This window comes from Haliaeetus albicilla, chromosome 15 (assembly GCF_947461875.1).
Source record: "Haliaeetus albicilla chromosome 15, bHalAlb1.1, whole genome shotgun sequence".
Lineage (NCBI taxonomy): Eukaryota > Metazoa > Chordata > Aves > Accipitriformes > Accipitridae > Haliaeetus > Haliaeetus albicilla.
This window is the reverse complement of record NC_091497.1, coordinates 2097599-2119600: the sequence shown is the minus strand read 5'-3', so window position 1 is coordinate 2119600 and position 22002 is coordinate 2097599. Positions and strand designations below refer to the sequence as shown.

At 40.7% G+C, this 22002-nt stretch overlaps 1 long non-coding RNA gene across 2 annotated transcripts; it reads left to right on the top strand.

Annotated features, from left to right (window-relative positions):
* The first annotated feature begins 692 nt into the window (after nucleotides 1-692).
* On the top strand, nucleotides 693-14107 carry LOC138689079 (uncharacterized). 2 transcript variants are annotated; one of them, XR_011327870.1, is made up of 3 exons: nucleotides 693-3303; nucleotides 6402-6542; nucleotides 10463-14107. It is a non-coding gene; the product is annotated as an uncharacterized lncRNA (long non-coding RNA). The 2 variants fall into 2 exon arrangements; XR_011327869.1 differs by lacking the exons at nucleotides 6402-6542; nucleotides 10463-14107 and adding an exon at nucleotides 3548-4497.
* Nucleotides 14108-22002: the final 7895 nt, after the last annotated feature.

Sequence of the window (22002 nt, the reverse complement as noted above, 5' to 3'; positions counted from 1 at the left end):
GTGGGAACATCTACTCTCTAGACCCAGTAATTTTTGGATTAGACCAAACTGTTGGAGATAACATGAGGAATAAAACGAAGGATGCGACTTAACCCTTGTAAGGGTTAACGAGGCGCGACGCTGAGAGAAGGGAGCACCCGGGTCAGCACAAGGGAAGCGCTGCTACTGTAAAACTCAAAGATCTACTTGAACTTTGAGTGAACTACCCTAATTAAAGGCAGGGAAAGCCCCCTACCAAGAGCGGCCCCCCTCACGGCACACGGCCATCCGAGGGAGGCGGCCGCGGCGGCCGGAAGCGGAGCCCGGGCCGGCGGGAACCGGAAGGAGCGAAGGGTGAGGGCGCGAGGCCGTGGCTGCGCTGGCGGTCAGGGCGGGCCGTGTGGAGGCGGTCGGGGCGGGCCGTGTGGAGGCGGGCCGGGCGGGCCGTGTGGAGGCGGTCGGGGCGGGCCGTGTGGAGGCGGGCCGGGCGGGCCGTGTGGGAGGCGGGCCGGGCGGGCCGTGTGGGCGGTGGGCCGGGCGGGCCGTGTGCGCGGCGGTCAGGGCGGGCCGTGTGGAGGCGGGCCGGGCGGGCCGTGTGGAGGCGGGCCGGGCGGGCCGTGTGGGAGGCGGGCCGGGCGGGCCGTGTGGGCGGTGGGCCGGGCGGGCCGTGTGGAGGCGGTCAGGGCGGGCCGTGTGGGCGGTGGGCCGGGCGGGCCGTGTGCGCGGCGGTCAGGGCGGGCCGTGTGGACGCCCTCCGCCCGCCTCTGCGCGGCCGTGAGGTGAACCGGCCTCTCGCCTGCGGGCGCTGCCGGCTCTCCGCGCACCGGGCGCAGGACCCCGCTTTGGGACCGCAGGCCGGGCGCCGGGTGAGGGCGAGGTGTAGCTCCCTGCGAGCGGGGGCAGCGCTCCCCGGCCTGCGGTGGGCTCGGTGGCTGAGACTGCGGGGAGTCAGCTCGTCCCAGTCTCAGGCAGCAACTGGAAGAGGTTTATCAGAGTTACCGTTTTGCTTTTGCCTGCTTAAATTCCACCTGTATCTTGTCCTAAAGTGCATCGTGTCTGCCTTTTTTGTAAAAGGCTGCGAGATTAAAAGACCGTGGGATTCGCGGATGAAAACCGCCCTGTGAGATTTAGGCTGTTTGAGTTATTATTTTTGGTAACGTGTCTGTGGCTTGTCCGTAACTATCCCCCAATGTTACTGCTGTAGTCATACGGCAGAGGAACGGGAAGCTTTAAAATTAAAGAAGTAATAAATACTCAATTTTCTGATCTAAAAGCTTTCAACACATTTATAGCAGTCATTTTCTTGCCCATTCTACTCATGTTCTTATTAACTAAGCAGCAGTCTTTCCTGGAAGTGAATATTTTAATAGCACATACTGCCACCTGCTGTAAGGAACTGAAATTGCCTCTGCAATTTTAGAGCCTTTAAAGCTGCATAAAGCAGCCAGCCTTAGATTTAAAAGACAGCTAGATTGTTGATGTCTCTGATGATAATTTAATAATCTATTCATCCAAATATTTTCTGACCGTAGAAGTTTCTAAATTATATACGATTTGTAATAGCTGGAGCTTGACTGTCTCTAAGATGCATAGAAATTTAGGGAACAGTTCTGCTGTAGATATGAAATTGATAGCACATTATTTCAATAATAATTTTGAAGATTAACCATTTCCAAATACAGAAAATTCAGTTAAGAAATTAAGAATTGCTCCAAGTGAGCAGAAAGTTTTTAATAAATCAAGCCATGAGGGATCAAAAATTCAGAACATAAATTAGTAAAGTATTTATTGTTTTACTCAGTTGTCCATTTGACTCAAAGGAAAGCTAAGAAATGTTCAGGAAATCAAGACACCTCTTCATGACTTGTTAGAATAAGAATACTGTGGGGGGCAAGGGACACATTCTATATGGCTATTTTAATGTGTGCCTCTCCATTTTCTTCTGGTATGTTTGTCTGCCTCCAATTAAGAAGCTGAATTATGTGTAAACAACTTTTTTGCCAGATCCTCAGCAGGCATAAATCCATGTAAGTGCTATCAAGTCAGTGGCTTAGGCTGTTTGTCACAATCTGGAAAATGGTTTCTTATGTCTACTCAAGATTTTGGAGGGGAAAAAAAAAGACATTAAGTCTAGGGGCAAAGAGAAAGAAGGCAGAAAAGAGGTTTATGTGGTTTCAATAAGTATGCATGTATAAACGTAGTACTTACCACTATACTAGAAAGCACAAATACAAAAGAAGCTAATAAGGAAAGCCAAGCAAGTTGTCCTGGAGCAAATCCAGTTTCTGTTCCAGCTTCTACAGGTTGCTTTTCATCAAGAAACAACCCCAGTCATCTTGTCCCTGCTGCCAATCTTTCCAGCACATGGCTGTCGTAGAATTCTCTCTCTTCTCCGTCCTCGCAGGGAGCCTAACTCCACACCAGCCATGGGCTGCCAGCCGGTGATGCAGAGCAGAGTCATCCTCTTGCTGAGCTGAACCTGGCTGTAGGCTTATGTTACTCTGTTGCCTGGATCTGAAGAAACACCCTTCTGGTGTTCTCACAGTGTAGCCTGTGGTGCAGCAGGAGCTACCAGAGCCATAAGGATAGCAGGAGGCAATGGCAGCTCTCTCTAGTCTCCTTTCTCCTCCTGCCCACGGCAGCAGCAACCCTCCAAGAGTGAAGCCCAGCAAGGAAAGCTCTTTCCTAACTGGTATGTTTGGTGACATAATCACATCTGAAGACTGGTGGGAACAGAGGAGTCTGCAATGTAGACCCAGCTACTTTCTCCCGTACTGCTGGGCAGCACATGTTTCACTGAGGTTCATGCAGGCTGGAGATTCATAGTGCTAGAGCTGGGTACTTTACTACCCCTTCATCTCATCACCTAGGCAGCCTCGCATGGCAGGGCTAGGACACCAGTTCCCGCACTAGCCCATGCCAGGGTGTTACTCCTGTTAAACTAAGGCACAACTACTATTTGGCCTAAAACACAGAAAGGCTTGCCCACCCTACTGCAAGCTACCTCTCAGGCCATTGTGGGCTTTTTCACTACCTACCCATGCTAATGACGGGAACCACTTGTGTAGTTCTAAGCACGATTATTAATAGCAACAACAATAAAAGTAGCAAATTACTCCTTTTCCTTGTTATTTATTTAGTTTTTATGATCACCTGTCTTGTCACTTTGCCTTTTCTTTTCCTTACCAACTCCATTTGCTCCCACTGTTTTACCAACTAATCCCACCAAAATTACTCCTCTCACTCTTTTCTCCTTTTGTCCAGGTCAACGTTTAAGGCAGCCTCTGGACACCTTTTTCTTGGAGGTTTCAGGTGCCATTTCAGGTATAGACTCTCCAAAACTGAATGCCTTCTCTTTTTTTTTTCCCTAATACCTCTGTTCTGTTTTTCTTCGTTTTGTCTCCCACTATATTTATAGACTTAAAATCTTTCACTCATAACCATTCTCTTGCTAGACTTGATTGATTTCCCTTTCCCAAAGCTCCTCTTTTCTACCTGTTACAATTTCAAAATGTTTTGCCATATGTTCATGCATTGCTTTGAAAAGCCCTGATGTCTTCCTCCTTAGAGCACAGCTTCCCAAGCCTTCTTGCCTGAGCAGCACCGCCAGCAGCAGTAGTGCCAGTGGGTGTCACGCCTGGAAAGACACTGGAACACACCTCACTTGGGACTTGTCTACCCTGAATATTGCAGAAAACTGTACGTGCTGCCTGGGATCCACTGCACCAGGAAATCCTGATCTCTTTCCTTCCATCTGTTGGTGAATGGGGAAAGGAAAGGCAATCTCAGTTGGCTTTACTTGCATACCCTCATTAGTTAGAATTCCTTCAGTGTCACGCTGTGAGTCACCCTTGAGTCAGAATTAGCTTAATAAACTGAAGTAAGGGAAGATTCAAGAAAGACTACGAGCAAAGAGGCTGCTGGGGGACTCCAGGTGATTTGTGCTCCTTGTCACCCTCTGAGATACTTCTGTCAATAAAACTTCTCTGTGAGAGAAGAAATTATGGCTGAAAACTTTATGCTACCAGATTGAGCTAAGGAAACTTCTTTGTAGAATAAGATGCTGGCCATTGCCTCCCTTCCCTAGCCATTAATGACTAATTCTTACCTCAGTTTTCTGATCTCCTTTTTGTGCAGTCTTTCCACATTTCATTATTGATCTCTCCTCCCAATCTGTTGGTTGTACTGTTTTTGTCCCTAAATTAATTTCCTTCCTTTTGTCCACTCTGGCCTCCATATCCATCTTTAAAACACACATTTTCTAATGATCCTTCTTATCTTAACCATGAACACTAATACTGTCTGTTCCTTTAACACCTGTCCCATGTTCTGACTACCTTAAACTGGGAATAGACCATGTGTTGTTCCAGGATGCACAATGCTAGAAACTTGACTGCACTAGGAACAAATATGACAGTTAATTTTTCACTTTTTTTGAGCATGAAAAAGAAAGATCCACCTATTTTAATGTAAGATCCTTCCTTTTCAGTTAAAAAAAAAAAAGAGAGAAAAAAAGAATGACTGTAAAACAATGGCCCAGAAATCCCAACATGTTCTTTGGGTGATGGAAGTTAAGCAGACCTCACTTCTGCCTTAGTGATCACCTCTGTCTTAGTCTAAAAAACCCCTGCCTCTGTGGAGAGTTGCCATACCCCTTCAAATATCTAGGCCATTTCCTGTCATCTTGTTGTCATGTAACAACTATGTTTGTTGAGACATGTCTCATCTTGAAGCATTTTCCTTCCCTTTCTACTCTTTTTATAGGTTAGGTGTCATAATTTATGAGGTACGTTTATGTAGGTGCCTCATAAATTAAATATTTTAATATTTATGGGTACATGTGTTTGATAACACCTCAGCGGCAGTACATCTTCTTTTAAAGCAAGTACATCTTCTTTCATTGTCAGACTAATACATATGCAAGATTAGACAAAAGAATCTCTTTCAGTAACATTCTTTCTGTACAAATATTTTTATTTTTCCTTTTATTTTGTTTTGGTTTAGTCAAAACAGTGTGGAGAATAGATTACCTGCATTCCAGTTTTACTGCTGCTGTTTCTGTTCTGCTAAACTCTGCAAGTTGTCTCCAAAAATACTGTCTGACAAGGAAATTGTTTCCACACTGTTTTCTGCTTTCACCCACAAGAATCTGTCAACCAAATCCACCAAAAACTGACTGCGATAACAAAATAGTTTGATTACAGCTAGCGTAAAACAGGACCATTCAATCAACGTCAATGGCTGTACCAGGTTGACTTTGGTCAGTTAAAGGCTTGGCTCAAAATGTCGCTTGTGTGTAAAGATGTCTAGAATAATCTGTGCATATCAGATGTGAACACTAAATTTTAAATTTTAATTCAATCCTACACACACTTAAATACATGCCTTTTAAAAATTAATTTAAAAATACAGGAATCAGTCAAACTGCTTCCATACTTAAAATTAACCACACGCTTAAGCAGCTGGCAGGATGAGAGCAACAAAAATGCTACAAGCCAAAGCACTGAATTTCTTTGCCTTTTTTGATAGCTTCTGATCTTTCATCTACTACAAGGATGACACATGAAGGAAATTGTTTGCTCTCAATGCACTAACCGACATGGGGTTTTTTGCTTGTGTTGCTTTGACTTAGCATAAACAGCAAATGTGTTTTCAGCAGTGAAAGAGTAATATATCTTCAGGCTCTTTGAAATGCGGAAAATAGAAAAGGTCAATTATTACTGCAGATGCACTGCTTCTTCACGGATGATACTGTCAGAATAAAAGTGATGCTATTCTCAAAAGTCAGCATTTTGATACAAACCAATGTTCTTCTACTTTAAAAGAAATACTTATACACATGTACAAAACCATAAAGAAGATGAGTATCTAGATATGTTTCTCTTTTTTTATTTTCCTTTTATTAAAATGTCATTTCTATAAACACAATCATTTGGTTTTCTGTATGACAGGTCAATTTAAATTTTAACTCTTGATTTATATCACAAATATTCTGTAATTCTTTCTACACATTAGTAATAGTCAGATGTGGCTTGTCTCTGAATATGTCTTGGAAGGTCCGAGTATCTCTAATCCTTCTCTTAGTATTTATACAGGCATAAGGAAACAAAATTCTGCACAGGTGCATATGGAAAAAGGATTGCTTTTTCTGTTTTGACTACTAAGGAGGCATGACCCAGTAAGCAAGGACGTGGGTGTGCCTGAGAGGTCACCTGCCTCCAGGGCTTAGACACAGGACTCCAGGCTATCCAGAGGCATTTCCATCTAGTTAAAATCTACAGCTGGGACCTCTTCTGCAGGAGGACACCTATTTTATATATGTGTGTGTATATATGTATGTACAAAGCTACTATGTATATACAAAGCTGTGTATATGTATATGTACAGTGACAATTTAATCAATTTGCTTTGTGATCTTTCAGGATGCAGAAGCTCTAAACTCGAATCCATTTGTGAAGGATTGTTTATGCATCCTGCATTAAGCTGTTACTGGATAAAATGTATAAACAGCTCTTGAAGCAGAGTCGGCAACGCAGCGCTCCTGCACAGCTTCCAGAGGCAAGGTGAGGAATGCTCACAGTAGCCCATGGCCTCCAACCTGCTCGCCAGGGTTTCCTCTGGCAAGCTGGGACAAGTGAGCCTGTAGCCTCTCAGCCACAGGATATTCAACACAGGTCACCCACAACCTTCATGATAACGTTTGTTATCACACCAACCAGCATCCCTTTAAAGAAACAGTGAATTTCATTGCATGTCAGGCTGGACCCACACCAGTAGGCTCACTGTGAAGTGCTAACTGGGCTGAGTCCTTGTGGAGAGATGGATGGAGTAGTTGTGGATTATCCTGAGCCTTCATTACCAACAATGCTCAATGCTGTGAAAACTGAGATGCTGCTCTCCATATTCAGTAGCAGGAGACGAAATGCTTTTTAAGATAAGGTACCAAGGAACTTACAAAGCTTTAGCAGCGTTTGGTAGCAATTAAACAGGTCTTCCAGGATTGTGGTGCTAGTTAGAAGTCCCTAAATGCTACCTAAGGTGAGCTTGTAATAGCTAAACCCCATTTTGCAACTTTAACAAAATGAGGATAACAATGTGGTCATATGTCAAAGGACTTAGAAAACATGAATGATATAAGGTGCAAATTCTCACACCATTAGAACTACTACAAATTAGGAGTTAAAGGCTATCCTGTACAAGCTGACAGATGTCTTTCAAATATGGATTTTCTGATTAAATGTTTCACTCCTGTAGTGCTGCAGTTCATATCCTGGTCTTGTTCACTGCTGCACTTGAGAATGCTGACTTATAACTTGAGAACTGTGTATTCAATACTTCATTTAATGTTTGCACATCCTAGGTAATCATTATAATTTCAAAAACATAAAGAGTAGTAGCTTTGCTTTATTTTTGTGCTCAGGAAGTTAAAGTTGTGTTGCTCTGGCGGACCTTGTGCAGTTTTATGTCAGCTGAATTTTCATGTACAAATGTATTCCCTAAGCTGATTTATCAGAAGACTTTAAATGTCAACTCAGTATTCGTAAGGAATCTTTTGTCTGCATTAAGAGCCGGCTGCTGTCAGTGATACTGGGTTACAGAGCACAAGAACAGCCAGCCAAAAAAAAACCCCAAAGTCATTGCTCGATTTGATTGTTATTCATTCTTAAGTACTTCCATTCAACTCTGATTGCTGTAGAATTTGTCTGCTTTGTGAGTGCCTTTAAAAGGAGACATTGATGTTTTATGCTGTCTTAAGTGCTAACAATCATCACTGTTGATGAACGTGGACTCATTAATGTCTAAATCATTTACAGCACAAGAGTGTTTCTTTCCCTCTTGAGTTTGCTTTTCCTGGGACAATTAATTTCTGTATTAGCTACTGCATCTGTTTCCAACACCATCCATGAATTTTAGTTTATCCTTTGGATCACATCACTAAGTTTTTCACAGTAAAGGTGGCATTTTTTTCAATCAGGAGAAGAGTTTTCAGAACACCCCTCTATCCACAGAAATATACATTTTTATTTTTACTTTTTAAATTCTTAAATCTATGACCTATAGCTCTTTTAACTATTCCTTAAATTAAAGCTTCCATTATTAGTGTAAATAACATTACACTGTGAACCACGGAGAAAACAGATATACTATTAAAACTGAAAGTATGACACTGTGACATTATCAAATCATGTAGGAACAAGGTAAAGAAGGAATGATATCATCATACCTGCTCTTATCTTAGTTTTGGATCCTGAAGAACAATTTCTAAAAAAAATAAAATGCTTTTCAGTGATATATTATTGTGACCATTTCAGGAAAAGAACAGCAATGCCAAAGGCTTGGGCTGAACCCAAGCCCTGAAGTTTCTAAGGAAGAAACTGCATTGTCCTGAGAAAAATTAATACTCTGAAACAGCATCACCAACAAAAATATACAATGAGTAGTTCTCCTGTAGGGTTGGACAGTGCAGCATCCCTTCATCCTGCACAATACCCAGTAACTCCTGTGAAGCACTGAAATACCACCTAAACCAAAGTATAATTGAATCTCATGGTTTTGATGGGGATGTCTGTTGATCAAACCACCCTTCCTATGCTGTAGGCTTGGCAATTATTTGGTTTATGGAACTAAAAGGAACAATCTGTGGAACAGTTTTCAGTCTATCAGTCTGTTTTCCTCATCTTTGGCTCTTTCTGTCCAGGTAGAAATTGCCTTCTGAGTACTCTCCTTTTATTCCACAGGATTTGGATTCACTGACTATTCATAAAAAGGATGTGATAGTGTTGCATTTTTAGTACCTTTCTTACTAAATAAAAATTACAAACAGCACCAGCTTACAGCAGACCGTAGCATAGTAGGAATCTGTTAGGTTCTGAGAGTCTGCATAAATAAAGCAAATAAAAATGATAGCATTTGCAAGAGTGATGCGCATCAGGAAACATCAAGCACTGCAGCAATGCTGAACACATGTAGTTCTCTAAGCAACAGAACCAGATGAGAGTGGTTTCAAAGAGTTTTGTGGATTACTGATTAGATACTTTGATGCCTAATGAAGTATGAGATTTTCCTGTGGCTGGGCATTTGTAGTTCCCTCTTTATGTGAGCACTAAGCAGCAGACTGGAGCTGGGGAGGCAGTGTCACAAATAAAGAAAGTTGTTCCCATATTGCTGCGCCTTGGGTAGACTGACTTCATGAGAAGATGAGAAAACTGGGGTGAGTTCTTTTGGCATCTGAAATATTTTTATAATTTCTTCTTTCCAGGATGAGTTCACAAACCCTTTCTCTCATAGAGGCCATTAGTGCCTTTTCTACTTAGGCACCTACTGTATTGGATCTTGGGCAGAGGAATGGGCAGAGAGAGGGATATCACTATTCCTTTGTGAAATTTGGTTAGAACTGGCTGGTTGGTTCAGAAGTTATTAGATATGAACAGACACAGGCATTCACACTTTGATTGCTCAATGCTCATTCTTTTCAGGTAACTTGATTAAAAATGTGAAGGAAGGCAGAGGGAACAAGTCTATCATCTGCTTTCTGTATGAAGGGGTCTGACTCTTAACAAGTTGCAGCTCCCTTCAATTTGCCTCTGATTTCTCACTTCATGGTTAACGTAAAATTCTCCTAGTGAGGGAAGAAAAGAAAGAAACAAGTCCCTGGAAAACTGATTTTACTGCACATGATACCGAAAAGCCGGTCGAAGAAACTCTCTAAGACTCATTTTGGAGTTTTAGAAAGCAGGCATTCTTTATTGCAGCGCTGGATGCACAGGGGATAATTCCACCTAGCGTGCATGCCACAGCCTCAGCACAAACAGGTTGTATGGAGTAACAATTACAGGTTAATCAGATTAGTATACATAAACATAAAAATTATTGTAACTGATTATCATAGTACTGCCTACATCCGATCATGTGCAGTGAAGGATCCATTTGAGTCCAAGGGCTGCTTTTACGACCTCCGACCCATTTGAAGTTCTTGTTGGCTGTCCTTGAAGTCTTTATTCTTGTCCTTGTTCTTTGATCTTGAAGCTTAACGCAGTTTCAATTACATGTGGTCAGTTTCAACATTGTTCTTATCTAACGTACAGGAACATCTCGTCATAAGAGCAAAGAACTGCAAAACTTATGAATAATTACTAGTTAATCACTTGACTACACTTTTGTAATTATCTCCCTGGCTACCCTTTGTCTGTTGTTTCAACCATAAAGTTAATATATGATCATTTATCAAATCTCACTTATACAGTTATCTAGCAGCAAACCAGTTTTCACAGAAGGTACAAAATATTAAAACCATAAAAATTTGAGCAAACCACATGAAATGTATGGACATATGCTATCACTCACAGCACTCAATGCATGTAGATTTTCTCTGAATTTATTCCAAAAAAAGTGGTTGTTTTTCAAGTTCCATTAAATATATATATGTTTTATGAATGTAGCCCCTTTTTATCTCCTTCTTACAACTTTTCCTGCCTTCTTGTAGGATTTCTGCTGTCTGTGTTTCAAAAACCCAAGGCTTAGCTCTGGTAGGGAAACCTGGCTCAGACTTCTGAGGAAATTGCTAAGTTGTGAGAAAGAGCTGTGACAACATCTGAAGAGTGGAGCTGTGCAAGATAAGAAAGGTAAAATTGCCAGCGGAGGTAGGATTATTGAAACTGGGACAGTTAGCAGCTTAAGGATTCAGGAGGTAAAAATGCCAGCGTGGAAAAGAAAAAACCCTTAAGGAAGAAGAGGGAGGTGGAAGTGAACAACTTAAGAAGAGCTGAGATCCAGAGAGCAGCAGAGGCCAGCCTGTGTGACTTTACCTGACACGGGATCCTCCTGAGCCGACCTCATTACTGACTCCTGCCTGGCTAGCAAGGAGTCTCCGAGTGTCATATGGGAAGGGGTAAAGACTGAGCACGCTAATGTTTAGCCTAGTTCTTTATTAGGTAGCTATCTTCTATATGTGCCAAGCAATGAATAGTTGCTATATACTTTAAAGCTGTATATATTATGCTGTCATAGTCTCTTTGCAAATAGCTAAAGGTGTCCAAAGTGATCCTAACAGTTACATCAGTTGGTTACATCAAACAGGTAATGACTCAGCCATGCTAAGTTTACGTGGATGCCACCAAAACCAAAACAGGCTAAAAGCAATTGGTTGCAGAGCTTGAATGGGGAGAGACTTTTGAGGTATAGTTTCTAAGAGGAAAGGTGTTAAATGATCTGTACTATCCATTGCATTGTCCAGCCTTTGAAATCTGGCTGTTGAAGGGGAAATTCTAACTGTAACTGCTCAGCAGTGGTAATTTGTGACTGAGGAGTGATCTGGAATGGAGGGCAAGAAGGCCCAACTGCAAGAAGGGGTTAAACTGGCTGGAAGCAGGAATGCCAGAGACAGAAGGACTCCTTGCAAGTTAGTGAAGTTTCCCTGGGTGATGAGATAAGAAACAGCCTCAGCATTGTCTTCTAGACCATCCTGGAATGGAAGCACTCAGGGGCCCAAGCTCAGGGGCCACTTTTGGGCAGCAAAGCCGGGCTGGGGGATGGACCCACTGCAGAGCTGAAGTGCTCCATGCAACCACTCAGAATTGGTGCTGATGTGAGAGCATGTAAGGAATCTGCTTGTGACACATCTTTGCAGACTCCACATCTGTCCACGTATTGTGGTAGGACTCTGCCCAATGCATTGTTCATTAACTTTTTCTTTTGTATTTAAGCACACACATGTGTTTCATTTGCCTTGAGGGGTAACATAAAAATTCCCCAACACTGTATATGTCCCCTTTTCAGACTGGACCACTGTATCTTTTAATATCTCCTGATCAGTCAGAAGCAATATGGTAGCTGGCAGGTAAGCTATTGTCCCAAACTGAAACTCTGAGCTGACAGTTGGGAAACTCATATATGTCTTCAACCAGCAGAAGAGCTGTGACATGTGAAGTCTCTCTCCTCTACCTGAGAACTTTGCTGGAAATACAGTCTTCCTTGCATCAGTCCCAGACCTCTCACTAGATTCTGTGGGCCAGTGGCTAGGGCATTTATCTGGATTACTGTCTCAGTTCCTATCATGATTTCTCCTTTTATATAAAGACTCTATGATGTAAAACAAATAAACAGCTTTGAAAGCAGGGACTGAAACTTCCCATGGCAAGTACTTCATCCATGAATCCAGGCTATAAAGCCATTCTAAAATCTGGACTTTAACCAGTCCTTTTCAAAGAATAGTTTATGTTCACCCAACTTTAGGGAGAATCCAAGCTCTGTGCCAGTCTTGCCTTAGATATATAAATTTGAGGAGAAAAAAAAAAGTAGGAGTAAATTTCTTCTGGTTAATGAGATTTTTTCTTTGCCTTTAATAGTGTTCCACTTGGTTTGTGTGGTTTCTAGAGGCCCCTTTTGGTATAACAGTCCATTTGTGAGAGTACGTACCCAGGCAGTAGCATGTTTTGGGTTCAGTACAATACAACACTATCATGGCCCTCCCATTCCTGGGGAACACTTAACAGGCTGTAAATAAAGTAGGTGAAATATACAGAAGGGTGGAAGCTCTATTAACTGTTCTCCCAAATCCATGCAGGATTATATAAGTCATGGGGCAAGAGATGCAAAGAGCCAAAGGGAATCAAATTTCACTTTGATGAACTTCTTTGGGACAGATCAAGACAGGGTTTCTGCTTCCGGCTTCCTGGGGTATATGTTGACTATTTTACTAGGAAGCAGTCCTGGGAAGAGGACCCACTTTATCTTAGAAAGTGTTCATAGACCGCTAAGTGTACAGCTGCAGTGAACAGGCTGGACACCTACGTCAGCAAACTGCATGATACCATGGAAGTGCTTAAATTTTTTGTACAAGTAACTGGAAACAGGTGGAGCTGTTTTCTCTCTGCAGGTCTCCAGAGGCTGTTTAGCAAACTTAAGCAGTTCTGCTAAGCAGCCTGATCACCATTTGAAGGTAGATACATATAATGTTGATGGGTCAACATTTAAGTTAGAAGGATATATTGGCAGAAATTATTTCTTCCTTGAGATGGTCTTGAAACTGCTCACAGTCCATTCTTGGATGTAACACAATCTAGCCTGTTATCCTTGTACGCAGAAATTATTGCACACTATTTTCAGTGTATACTGCTTAATGCCAGTGAGTGAACTCCTTTTCTGCATTTAACTAACTTCCAAGTCATCCTGCCAAATATGCTAATTGAAACAGCTTGTCTCCCACCTAAAAGAAGTAGAGGATAAAAAAGCGGGGGGGGGGGGCGGGGAGGCAGAAGGTTAGGCTGACAATGCAAAGACCATTTCTGCTTGAATACTGATGAGCCAAGTTATCTATGCTGGCCACCTGCCTAACTATTTGGTTCCTGCCAGTGTTTCATTGCTTGTGCTGATCTTTGGGGAACTGTTACTGTATGAATGCTGCTAAATGATTTTAATCTTTATTTTAATTCTTGTTAGCTTTTAATATAATTGTAAAAGGTAATTTGTGATTTGTGCATTGTCTGACTGCTAAAACCTTTGTGAGATAATAATATTAAAATTCCCTACGGAAATTCTGGAATTCGGTCAAAGGGCAGACAACTGTGGGTGAAGGCTTATTGAACAGCAGCAAGGTCCTGCCACTGCTGTTGCTGGACATTGACACTGACCACTTTGGTTGCACCAACATAGCATTCTTCATCTCTCCTCAGCCTGCATAAGAGGCAGCGGTGGTCTTTTTTCTTGGCTTCTGGGCACTCATTCTGTTTTGACATTACCTATACTTGCACGGCCCACAGTGAACACTCACCAGTCTTCCCATGAGCTCAAATTCTCACAGCAGAGCTCTGCCTGCGCTCAGGGACCACGAAACAAAGCCACCTCTCTGCATTTCCTCTCCACTCCTGCACATAACCCAGGGCTTAGCATGGATTTTCCATGGTTCCAAGGCTGTTCTCCACGTCAGACACTCAGCCCAGGCTCAATTCTTCATCCTGGCTAGACACAACCATGGCACAGGCCTGCCACTACCATGCTGTTGTCCATAATGCTAACTGTTCGGCCTGGACCAAATAACATTTTCCAAAAGAGTGATGAAACACCAGCTAGAAGGGCCTGGCCAGGGCTGTTTTAAGAAATGAGAATGTTTACTGCATGAATGAGAAATAGCTGGTGGCTGACATTACAGATTAAAGAGCTGTAACTGGGAACCACTCCTGCTGTTTAGCGTAGGCAGCGGGACGCAAGAAATGGTCATACCATCCGTGCCTAGTCCTGGGAACTTTTTATTTCTGCCGAAGTAAAACTTCCACGGTCCTTTTTCTGGACGGGGGAAGAGGTTCATGTGTAAGGCACATCCACACTGTAGCAGCAAATTTGGTTAGCCTGGGGCAGTCTGTAGGTACCAATCCTATGACACCATCAGAGCTTCTTGTCGTCCTGCCTTCCCATCCACTTCTGGGATCTCTAAAAGTATTCCTCTGCATTGGTAAAGGCAAAGGAAGAAAAAGAGGTGAGGGCAGAAGAGAGCTATCATAAATCACCACATAAATATATGTTTCTTTCTCAATATATAGACACACACACATATATATACACACTATATATGTGTGTGCACATTTATACATACTCCAGCAGGTTTTGGATACTCTAATTTAGAAATCCCCCTCCCCTCCGTGCAATCCCTGGAGCTCTCTCACATGCTGAACAGACAAGCATGGAGCAGCAGAAATCCAGAGCAGGGCCATGACCGAGCCACAGTCCATCCCTGGGCAGCGGCCAAACCATGGGTCAAGGGTTCAGCACCCCGATATAATCACAGAATTGAGTAAGTCAGACCAGAATTCATAAACAAAGCAGACCCACCACAAAGCATGTGCATTCATGCATGTACAGACAAATACCATGTCATTCTAAGTGCATTTTACACTAAAAGATAATGCACTATGAGAGAAAATATAAGTGTGATTTTGGAAAGGTTGAATTGACTGTGTCTGCCAAAAATACAGGCCAGGAAGGCAGGTTATCCAAAACAGCAGAATATTTTTCCTGTCCCATTATTTGTTAAGACCCAGGTCTCTTCCTAGTGGTAAGATGTCCCTTTATATCCCCCAGTCACTAAAAAAATGTCAAATATTTCAGTGTTAAATTTTTAAATATTACCTGTACTGCACCTCAGATGCCATTTAGTGTGTGTCTGCCAGGAATCTGTATGAGATATATATATAGCAGTTCATGTCTTTAAAAAGCTCTTCATCAAGCATAAGAACTTAGATATATCAATATAGAAAAAAATGCTTCAAGAGTTACCATATAAGTCAGAGAAAAAAAACAGGAGTAAAATTATGTTTTTCTTTCTCTTAACTGTCTTTTATTTATTGACTTTGTCAATGTCATTAATGCATGTGATCCCACTGCTCTGCCCTGGTTGCTGTTACAGCACCATGTCAGGCAGTCCGCTCGCAGCACCTGCTGTGTTTCAGTTACCGGTAGATGGAGTCAACAAAACCGGCTATCCTGTTTATTTTTCTTTTGTTCATACAACCACGTTCAGAGACCTGAACACTGTGACACCTGTCATCTTCATATTTATTTTTGCCTTGAATAATCTTTAACTTATTATTACTCCAATAGCACTCAGAGATTTTAAATAAAATAAAATAAAAAATAATCCAAGACATATTTAACTATGTCTGGTATAATCATATATGAGGATGTTTATAGGATAGACTGAAGCACAACACAGAGATACGCAAACTAGCTTTAAACTAGATGAATAAAATCATTCTGCTTTCACAGCACACAGGTCTGGTATTTAAAATGTGTAATATACTAATCAAAGAGGCTAAGGCTGGGGAGAAGCCATGGGAGAACAAGGAGGAAAAAAGCAACCACAAAAACTAAACTGAGACTAGCTATGTTACACATCTATTGCTGTCTTTTACTTGAGCATGCGCATCTATGCACAGACATGCAGGCATGACCCATTTACCCACCTGCCTTTCACCAGACTGTTAGTTCATTAACTGCAGGTGCAAGATGCAGAGGCTGAAAACATGGATTTGAAAGACCACATTGTCTCGTGTCACTGCTGTAGCAAAGTCGGCAGAGGAAGGGTGGGCTGGAGCAAGCTGCCATGTGCAAGAACACAGAGAAATCCTACCTCTCCCTTGGATCCCTGCTTGCTCCCAGGGACTCGAACTGTGGTTTGGAGTAGTGTTTATGTTTGTAAAGCTCACCATCACGAGAAAGAAGCTGTTACTTAAGCACCCCTGGATCGAGGCTGGGCAATCAGACAAAAGTGATTTAAGTTACTGGAACCTGTTTTCACTTTCAAAACTGATACAGCTATATATCACCTCAAACTGAAAGCAAGCTCTTCTGTTCTTTCAGATATGGCTATTACTTAAACATTTATACACAGCGCTTATAGAGTTCTTTCCACTGATCTTGAGACTTTGAACAACCTTGGTGTTCATGTTCAGTATAACTCAATTTGTTTTATGCTTTGTTTCTTTGGGTTTTTTGGTTTGGGGTTTTTGTTTGGAGGGGCTTGTTTGGTTTGGGGGGGGGGGCTATGGACTCATTAGTTTACAATTGATTTTACAGTACAGTATTATATAAATCCTGTGGCTTGCCTTCAGCTTAATGTGTAGCTGTCAGAATCAGAGAGATGAGAATACTAGCTATACTAACACCTCTTGTACTGCAAATGAAAAAAAAAAATCCATTAAATTTGCAATGTATAATATGCCACCATTTGACAGTTTGCCTGTTCACGAGACACCAGAAATTAGACTGGGAACTTCAGTTCATACCTGGCTCACAGAATCACAGAAGAGTCAAGGCTGCATGGCACCTCGGGAGACCTCCAGTCCAACTCTGCTCCGGAAGGGACGGACAGAGCAGGTTGCTCAGGACTGCATCCAGTTGGGTTTTGAATGTTGCCAAGGATGGAGACTTCACAACCTCTCTGGGCAACCTGTTCCTGTGTTTGACCACCCTCACAGTCAGAAAGTGTTTTCCTAGTTTTAAACAAAATTTCCCATTTCATTTTGTGCCCACTGCATCTTGCCTTGTACCTGGGCCGTTGATGACAACTCTTCGAACCTGGCAGTTCAACCAGTTCTCAGTCCACCTCCCTGTCCATTTATCTAGCCCATACTTCATCAGCTGTCTGGGAGAATATTACAGAATACAGTGTCAAAAGCCTTCCTAAAGTTGAGAAAAACAACATCTAGCGCTCTTCCCTTGTCCACCAAGCTAGTCTTATACTACAAGCCACATAATGCTAGACAAATTAAAAAAATGAAATCAGAACCACAAGTGCTTCTATCAAAAAAAAACCCATCTACCTGAATCTATCTCAAAAGGCTAATTTGAACTTTTTATAAAGTGATAGTAATATCATAGTTAACCTTTTCTAACTGACTAGTACAACTCTACATGGAACCAGACTATGTAATTTGTTCTATTCTGGGAAAGATTGAGGACAAGAGTGTAGAATACACAACCCCTCACACCATACACCCTCATTTTGTGTGTAAAAATCCTTCTTTTTTCCCTGGTATCTTATTTATGGCAACTTCAGTCCTGAAAACTGTATTTTACTTTGTGCATGATACATGACACAGGAGAAAACTGAACTATGGTTTCATAGTTCTACGTAGTTCCTCTACCCGCAGCATTAACAGAAGAATGAATTTAAATATATTTTGTCACTAGCATAGTGACAAATATATGTGTTGAAACATTCTCGTTATGTCAGTTTTCAAATACAATCGCATGCTTAGGGACCCTACATCTTTCTACATTCTTTGTAAGAAAAAATGAAGAACATTAATGCTTACAGTTTGAACTTATATCCCTTATATGTTCTTTCAAAATAACCTTCCCCAAAATTACAAAGAAAGGAAAAGCTGTATCTATTGAAAACATCCCAATAAAATGCTAAATATATTTTATCTAAAAGAAAACAATTTCAAGATGGATGCCTTTTAATTCCTTACTTCTAGAAAATAACATGGAGAAACATTTTAATTATACCTATAAGCTCCACCTTCAGTGTTAGGCTTGTATAATAATTCAAACTTACAGACTGTTCTCTCATTCCAATCCCCTTAGAGCAAAAAGCAGTACAGTCAAATTTTATAGGCCCATCTACTGTTCTGTGGTACAACAGCTGTTACCAGCTGGAGATGCTTTATGCTCAGTTGAACTGACTATGTTGAAAGGCATTTCCCTAGTCACCTTCAAATGAACATTTTTTTCTCTTTTTCAAGAAATTTTATAACTTAGAACTTCAAGTCCCTCTTTTGAAAGAATTCAGACTGAAATTACATATGGATTGGAAAGATAAAATGACCTTTTTTTTTTTAACAGAAAGATTGAATATTATAAAAAACTGTGTGTTAACCCCACTAGCAAACTAAAGAGCTTTTTAAAATCTCTCACCAGATCATTATATTGAGGTGCCATAAACAGAATAATACACCTTACCTGTCATTTACCATAGGTGACAGAGATTTTGGCTGATTTCACCTGAATAAATGGACCTTCTGTTTTTCAAAGATATTCATGCAGACTCTTTCAAAACATACAGATGTATTATTTCAGGGAAGAGTAACTGGATATTGAGCAACAGGGACCACACAGTTTTTAAGTGTTTCACCAAACAGATGTACTATGGTAAAAATTTGTAAGATTTCCACAATTTTTTAATTCAGTCCTGGAAAGAAGTTCACATCCAAACTAAACAACTCTTTTTGCACACAGCAATTTTCACAACTGTCCGAGCAAGGTGATACAGCTACACCACAGAGAGCTGGCCCTGAGCACAGGCACTCATGCCCCAGGAGGAGGCAGGGGCACCGAGGGCTCCGATTGCTCCTTCCCATCTGTGAAGCTCCTGCACACTAGAAATCCTGCTCATGTGTGTGGTTGAAATAGTTTCCCTTGGAAGTTATTATTGTTGGTGTATGCCAAATATCAAAATAAATTGACAACATAGTTTAGCTAGACAGGTTAAATATGTGGATCATCCTTGTTCTTAAAAAAAAAAAAAGAAAATATAAATTGATTAACTGGGAGGGGATGGTTTTCATTAACTGTTTAAATAATGACTTTTCATCCTATTTTATGCAAAACATTATTTATGGCCTCCTATCTAAAATATTCATTTAACTAGTTTGTGACCATTTCATACAGTATGTATAAAGACCAGTGTATATGAAAATAGGTAGTGTTTCATGTTGACTCACTGAAGCTTCTTGCATTTCTTTCTCCAGCAATTTATCTTCCTAAAAGTAGGAGGGAAATGGAGGAATTTGGTTCTGATATTCACTACACTTACAATAGAGTCGCATAAAGAGACCCAAAGCTACCATAATACTACAGCTAAGTTGTAGTAAAAAGAGACGGAAGCTTTTTTCATCCATGGAGTAGAGTTTCTCCAGTGCTACTACTTACAACACTTTAAATGTAAAATTGCTAGGATAATACATCTTCAACACAGTCAACAGGTTGCAATCTATTGTATATGCACAGTTACCTTCAGTATTATCAGCTTTCAGGTCTTCAAAGGATAATTAAACAGTTAATACTATGATATTTTGCAAGACTATTTTAAATCCTATCTGCAGATGCAAAAGTAAGATCCTTTTAAGCCCCTTAAAATACCAAAAATGTCAGTTAATTATTTTCAGTGTACAAGCACAAGCAGAAGAAATGTGAAATAAAGCAAGGGGGCTAATTAAAGTTGTGCTTATGTGCAAACACCTAACGACTAGTCAAGGCTTGCTCGCTCTCCCGTTAGTGCACAAACAACTCATGTTCTAGAAGGCAACCCTACCCCTCCCCACCCCAGTGAATAGTTTTTCTTCGTATGTTTAGGTTTCAGCTTATTCAGATACCTGTGGTTTGCTTAACAAGGCAGGCACATTCCAAGTGGAATTAGAAGAATTCAGTAAGTTATCCTAGGAATAAACAGCCCTTGCCAGTACCATATTCCAATGCCTTCTAAATGTCAGCTACTTAGGCTTTTGGCTGGCATAAACATTTACAATACTAGCAAGCCCCAGTCTTTCATTTTACATCATTAAATGTGAAACCAAGGTGTATATTCTAACGTATGAGAACATCTGAGATTTCACCAGCTCTGTATGGTCAACACACACTATGTTTCCACTGACAAGTCAGAGAAATCATATGAAGAAATAAGAAAAATATTGCTCCCTGGCAAGAGTTCTCATACTTTGTGCAAGGTGCCCACAGGCTTTTAATTCCAAAATTGCACTACATCAGTTTGACCATATGCCTTTCAAAGCAGAAAAAAGTTAGATGTGAACCTGTTTTAATAAATTGTTTAATAAAAGTGAACAGTGGAACCTTCTCCCAGGGATTGTGAAGTTTATTGCCTGTGCAGAACTGTGTTTTAACTAGGAAAGAAATCAAACCATCATTCACCAACAAACAGCTGCAAACAGGACGGGCACCTACCAGATGTTCTGCTACAGCAGGTCCTGAAAGTTGCACTCTTTTTTCTCCATCACTGGCAGCTTTATTGAAAAGTGCCAGTTAAAAGCCAGTAAATAGGAACAATACTAAACTCTTCTCTACTTCCCACAAACTGCAAGGTCTACAGTCCCTCATTCTCTTCGTTCTTTCGCCACTTCTTCAGGAATATCATCTTAAAATAAACTTTATACTACAAGGCAAATTGGAAGTCTTGCTCTCAAGACAAGTGCCTATTTAAAAAAAATTAAAATCAGCTTTGCACAAAACATAAATAAGCTAAGAAATCTTCACCTACAAAATCCCTATTTTCAAAGATCTAAATGTAATTAAGAAAATGGGAGTATTTATTGCAGTAAAAAATACAATAGGCTGATGTTTTGTAATCAGAGGAGGTCCTCTGGAAGTTCAAACATCAGGTTAATGTTTCAGCATTTTGATTCCACCTTTTCCTCTTTCTTGAACACTACTTTTAATGAATGATGATTACCTGATAATAAAGGCTAGTTTTATATGTCAAAACTTTTTTTTTTATTAGACCAAACAAAATAAAGACATTTTTTCATACACAGACACTGCTGATCCATAGCAGCTCTTACTGCTACCTACAAATCTTGTCTTATATTCATTCTTAGAAATCACAGCTGAAATTCTCTGCATACCTCCCGAATTAACTTGACTTTTGTGTCTGGACAACATATTCTTACTTTCTGAATAATTTCCAGCCTTCATTTGCTTCTTCAGTACAAATCAGAATTTCCTTAAAACTAAGCAGATTCACAAACTTCTTCCTTACTTCTCTTAATTATTTTCCTGCCACTACTACTCTCCCATCACAATGCCTTTGCTTAGAGGATCCATGGATTCTCCTGTCCCCTGGCTTGTATTCTAGATACATAACTTTAATAACAGCTGGGTCCAGTTTCATGCACAGATCCATGGAGTCCATCCACCTAAGTCGCCATGTAAAAGAAACATCTCAAAAGAAAACCTGACCTGCAATGCCTGTATTTTTTACAGTGTAGTAGCAAGATTCTCTTTTTACACTGACATACGAAGTACAGCATTTCTTATTCAACTTTTAAAGTAAATGTAATTTGCAAAACAGTAACCAAAAGAAGAAATACATGCCATCTAAATTGCCTGACATTATCCAGTATGCTAATTATCATGCCACATACAAATATGCATGATTAACATTTAATTTCTAGTTCTAACTGGAACTGAGGCAAAATACAAGCTAAACCAGCATACTGCATGTGCAAGGTTGTTTTTTTTTAATTTGTGAAAAAGTAAGCCTTCAGTTTAAATACATTTAAAAATAAGCCTTTGCTACACTGTGCTGAGGAGTCAGGAAAAAGAATAACAATTTTGTTGATAGTTACTAGTTCTAGATTCTCCAGCCTTGCATAGCTTTAAGAGAACAAAAAGACATGGAATCAATACTTTTAAAATACATCTCTGTAAATAACGTTTAGATCTCAAAGTGACGTATTTGACAATGTCTCAAGAGTCAGCTGTAATTCGTATTTGCCTTTGTTTCTCTTAACTTTC